Below are 6,143 nucleotides of genomic sequence, written 5' to 3'. Positions count from 1 at the left end.
TTTTTTTGGGTAATCACACAAACCACATGCCAATCCCAAAAGGTTAACCAAGTTTTGGGATCACGGAATGGCGGATAAGATAAATGTTGTCTTGTATATTGCAATTAGACTAAGATATATATTGTCTTATAAATTGTTAATTGGGAAAATGTTCTCTGTACAGGAGTGTAGCCTACGCTAGTGCTTCCTTGTGTCTATCTCTCTCATCCGCTCCCCTAAAATGATTCATTTATGGGGAAAGTCATTGGGTGTTTCCTGCCGGCGTAGGCTACACTCCTATACAGGAAACACTTTCCCATATTGCAATTAGACTAAGACTTTGTTCACTTGTTTCTCTTCATTCTCTGAATTAATCTGCTGTGAATTGGGAATCAGTTAATGTGAAACTGTTTTGTGGGTTCGGTGGAGGCTATAGTTAATTTGAGACCATTTTTCAGTCTCTGGGAATCTTTGGCACATTGCAACCTTTTTTTTTTGTGGTGAATGACCTTCCAAACCTGGAACATTATCACGGGGTTTATGAATTAACCAATTTTGAGCAGAATTTGGAAAATTGTGGATAACTCATCTGAATTGACCTTTTACAAATAATTTGGTTTGGGCTCTGAACCGTATTTAAAGTGGAACCACTCTATTTTTGTCGGATATAAATCCTCTCCAATTCCCCAATGGTGCAGTTCGGGTTGGAGAGGTCAACACTTAGCAGTTTGGACATCCAACAGTGTGAGCTCATTGACTTCGTCTTTCAGAATGGTGTTCAGTAATGGTTGATGAATTCAATGCATTCTTTCGCAATGGCACATGGTTTTTGTTCCCATGTCAACCCCATATGAATATGTAAGTGGGTCTATAAGGTCAAGAGAAAGGTAGATAGGTCTCTTGAATATGAATATGTAAGTGGGTCTATAAGGTCAAAAGAAAGGTAGATAGGTCTCTTGAGTGCTTTAAGGCTCATTTGATTGCCAAGGGGTTTCACCAACAATAGGGCTTGGACTACAATGAAACCTTTAACCCAATTGTCAAAACCGTCAACGATTCACACTGTTTTATTAGTGACTATCTCCAATGGTTGGCTGTTTTGCCAGCTCGACGTTAGTAACGCTTTTCTCCATGGCGTACTTAATGAAGACGTGCTCATGGTACAACCCCTGGGTTTGAGGATGCATCAAAACCCCAACATGTTCGATTTCCATTTTGTGCGTGACAAAGTGGCCAAGAAGGAACATTTCAATTCATCTCCACCAAGGACTATCTAGCTAACATTTTTACAAAAGAGCTCCCTACTGCACGGTTCACATTTCTTAGGGACAAGTTGAAGATTTGGAGCCTCTCATCCTCATCTTGAAGGGGTGTATCAATCGAGATTTACAGCAACCATGTGCATGCTATCTCTCTAGCTCACTCAACCTCATCTCTCCTATATTGTAGCATGTGATTATCCCTATCTGATATTGTATGTGATTGAGTACATCTCAATCTCTCTAAGTGATACCGTCTCTGACAAAGTCTCAACATAGGAGTGGAACTCTAGCAAGGTTTCACATAATACTATTGTCTCTAATTGAAGGCAGGGGTAAGGCTGCGTACATTATGGCCCTCCCCAGACCCCGTAGTGATGGTAGCCTCATGCACTGGATACGCCCTTTTTTGTTCAGGAATCAAAAGCAAGAGGACTCGTGTAGGGCTTGCAAAGGGCATGACCTTGACCAAGGATATAAGGGTTTAGAGATTTGGGTTGATATATCGTTCAGATCCAACAATGTGGCATACGGAGGGACCTCAGTCTGCAAGGCCATAGGAATTTTTTTCACTCTTATGAACATATCACCTCTTTTGCATTCTCATGGTGCTGTAAATATTATTATGAAGGACAAATATTATATTTCATTGGCAAGTAGGTTAACTAATCAGGCTCTAATCAGGCTAGAATGGATAGACAAGATCTGTTTTTCTCCCACTATGTAGCCCATAATTTATTTCCTTAAAAAACAAACACATCTGATCCTGGGCAGGATTAAAACAGTCCCAAATGAGTAGGAAAAAAAAAAACCTAGGAGGGAAGATACATTATAAATTTAGAGTGTTAAACCTGAACCATGCAACTTCTGCTCTGTGATGCGGTCAAGGTGCTCCATCATCTCAGGTGTGAGGTAATTTGCCGAATCTCCAACTTTACCTTTTCTGAAGAAGGAATTGTTTGGAACAATAGGATAACTTGCTCCAGTTTTATTTACTGCCAAATTGCTTAAATTCTCAAAACTGCATAGCTTTATTATTTGATGAACAACCCCTTCATCGTCCCTCTCTTCCATTGAAGAAGAGAAGGGGCAACCCATAAACTCTGCCATCCTTTTTAAGTGAAGAGCTGGTTCAGTCATCATCTCGTCATACTTGAGGAAGAGCACATTTTGAGGCCTTTCTAAGCTCCCCTTCCAATACCCCAACACATGATCCCAAAATGGCCCAAATGAAGATGCCCCTTTACAAAACAACTCAAAAATGTAATCCAACTTTATAGGTTCCAAGGAATTATTGAACCTCAACTGATTGACAAAATGCCACCAAGAAACTAGAGTATCCTTGGCGTTCCTGCAAATATAAACAATCCGGGAGTTTGAACCATGTGCTACAGATTGAGGTAGCGATGTATATGGTATGTGAGTTGCAAACAGTCGAGACGACGACGAAAGGATATCGAGGTTGGGAATTCCTTGGTTACCATTGAAAAGGTTGCTATATAGCTTTGTCTCCAATCTTGGCACCAGATCATGAGAGTTGAATGTGAGCAAAGGGTGTTGTTGTGATGAAGGAGGATGGGATTTGTGATTCATGACAGCAAAGGCTAGTGATTGCAACCAAGTTGAACCACATTTTGGGAAGCTAGCAATAAAAATGTCACCGGGTTGTGGGTTGAAGTGATCTTGAATTGCTAATGTTGCAACACAAAGGTCAGATCTGTACCAAAAGCCTTGGAACTGGTAGACTGGTTTACCCAACCAACCTTCTGTTGTGGGAAGTGTAGCAACAATTTCCTCGTATCTCTTGTAGATTTTCTCATCTTCTTCCTCTTCTTCTCTGCTCTTGGGTACAAAAAATCTTTTGTAAGGACTGTTTTGCTGGTCCATGAATGAGAAAGTAAGAAGAAATTTGGTCGAGATCTCTGGATTCTTGTACTAAAGTTGGGGAATGATAGTAATGAACATGGAGAGGTTTGTGCTAGCTTGGAGAGGTTTTATAAGCCAGTTGTTGGCTTGGCAAAATTGTGTGGTAGGAGGACTCAGCCCGGATATTTGAGGATAAAGAAATAATAATAAGTGTAAATATCATCGGAGTATCCATAATATCAAACTTGTCCCCTGGATTTTGAAAAATGATAATGCCTTCCCCTATTTTTGAAAGATTACTCTAAATGGCTAAGGGTAAATTGGAGTTAAAAAAAAAAAAAAAAAAAAAAGAAGAAAGAGGCAGAAACCTTTCTCCCTTGCAACAGGGGAAATGAGAGAAAGAAGAAGAAGGCGCCATTGATGACCTGCTAGCAACCTCCGCCATTGACGACCTTGATCAACAGTCATTGAACTGGAATGGGTATAAACTCTACAATCAAAAGAGTTAGTTACTGAGAAAAACATACTTACCTCCTATAGCCGGTGTAGTAGAAGTTGCAGGAACGTTTGCACTCGTCGGAGGTGTCGTGGTTGGGGGAGTAGTAACCGGAGCGGCGATAGGAGACAGCAGAGGAACAGCTAGAGAGAAGGCCAATGGAGGTGGTGTTGCTGATGGAGAGAGACTAGGCGGAGGAGAGATAATTGGTGGTAATTGAGTACGGCTTAAAGGGGTGAGGATTTGTTAATTTAGGTGTTAAAAAGCTTTTGGTTTTAAGATCTGGCCACACACGTACTATCCCCTTCCGGTTTCCATCCAATAGCACAAAGTGGAATTAAGGTGGTAATTCACAGAAACTGACATGTTGGGTACTGAAGGTTGGATGTTATCCTGATTTTGGGGCTTTGTATTTCCATTGTCAATCCCTGCAAAGAGCTTGACATTGGGTAAGATGCTCTGGTCAATGAAGTGAGGACGGCTAGTGGAATGCAAGACAGGGAACCATGAGAAGATGAAGAGGAAAGAGACAATTTCGAACACAAAAAACAGAGATGATCGACAAGTAACGCCACAGAAGTAAGGATTCGTCTCGGCCATTGCAATACTAATACAGGAAAGTCACAAATGGTTGTTAAATGTTTGTATTCCTAAAAGAAGATAAAATGCAGAAGGCACACATGGGGAGAGGAACAAAAAACTCATTTACGTGTTAATGTTTTCCTTTTGAGAGAAAAAAAAAGTAATCCATGAACAGAAAGGAGAGGGAAACAAAGTGAACCCCGTTCATCCTGCATCCCATTTACTCAAAACCTCCATAAATCGACAATTCCTCTCGCCATAAAAGAAGCAGAGACAACGAGAGAACCAATAAGTAAATACTAATATTCAAAGAACTACTCTAAAACATCACAATTTAGGTGTTAAAACCCCATAATTTCTCTCTTTGAAATTGACTCCCAAGAGTTAGTAACTAACAGAAGAGAAGAAGAAGAAACCCAGAGGGGTTTTTGGGGAAAAGAAAATGCAAAAAGGGTTTGGAGTTGAAGAAGATAAAATTGGAATAAAATTACATTAAGAATATTATGGGGTTTTAAAAAATTTGTAAATGACCATGTCATCACTTAATGACATTTTTTACGTTTTTTAACGATTAAGATAAAATTGATAGAATCTTTCAAAAGTAAGGGGAGGGCATTATCATTATTCAAAACCCGGGGGAGGGGTTTGATATTATGGATACTTAGAGGGAAAGAGGATGATATTTAATCTAATAATAATAATAGAGGTAACGAAAATTTCTCTCCGTGAGAGAATAGGAATCGTGGCATAAAGATAAAGTAGTTGGAGAGGACATCCTCTTCAATGTTAGTGAGTCCAGATCATCTCTATGTAAGCAGGGGAGTAGCTATTCTCCACATAACAGTAATTAGTCTCTGCATACCCTGGTTAGATGACATGTGTCAAAACAAAAATCGACAATTGTTTCTCAAAGTGTTTTTTTTGTGGCTAAATTGTCGCGCGGTGCGTGTGTAAGAAAAGCATTGCAGGACATTGTTTGATTTTAACCATCCTTTTAACCAAAGAAAATCTCAATCGTTGGACCTTTTTATCTCAATTAATTGAGATCTCTTGTTACCGGTATGCCTTCTCTCCCGCTACCCTCTGCAAAACCCTTGTGACTGTCTCTGCAAAACCTTTCACAAAATCAAACCGAATTTACAACTTCACGTACTCGTAAGAAACCCTTGAACAACTACAACTTAGATCATGAATTTTTGAAAGACATCGTTGAGGTTCCAATCGATTTGGGGATGATGGGTTGTAGGTTTTTTCTCTTTTTTCTCGTAAGGGCATTTTGTCACTTTACTCATAATTTTGACGTTATTAATTCTACAATAACGGAATGGGAGCATGTGTTAACCTTTTAGAAAAGTAGAAGACATAGAAAATTTTTCAAAACTGATGAATATTTTTGTAATTATGTGATACATCAAGGGAGGTACATGAAAATTTTCCATTATAAAATTTTCTCTTGAAACTTTTTAAGATCCATCATTTTGCTTCTTGGGAAAAGAAGCCTCAAGTCAGGATCCGGCTCCTCTCCAGGGAGTCAAGTGTCAGGTAGCATCCAAGTCAGGCTGGATTTTTTGACACATATTCCAATGCAGGTCAATTAATTATCGATATGTGTGCAACGCAATCCAGCTGTTCGATGCCCCCCTGAGCGACTGGGCTCCTTGGAAAAGAGCTCGATCCTTCAAATCATCCTTTGAAAATATTGATAAGAACAAAAATCATGTGTTCAACGAAAGGCCAGGAGCATAGGATGCCCTTTTACAGTGGGACCCCACCTATTTGTGGATGTGAGGCCTACTGTACGTGTACGATCCCGACCATTTTATGTGGAATCCATAACTTGGGTTCCTGTTGATTTACCAAAAACATCTTATAAAAAAAAAAGTGGATTTACCAAAAGCCCAAAAAAGACACTTGTGATCACGTGGTGGACTTGTCTTTGGTCTATTGTTCTCATATGTCCT

The sequence above is a fragment of the Telopea speciosissima genome, chromosome 2 (genome assembly GCF_018873765.1).
Source record: "Telopea speciosissima isolate NSW1024214 ecotype Mountain lineage chromosome 2, Tspe_v1, whole genome shotgun sequence".
Lineage (NCBI taxonomy): Eukaryota > Viridiplantae > Streptophyta > Magnoliopsida > Proteales > Proteaceae > Telopea > Telopea speciosissima.
The sequence above is the reverse complement of the archived record's forward strand: the minus strand, read 5'-3'. Positions refer to the sequence as shown.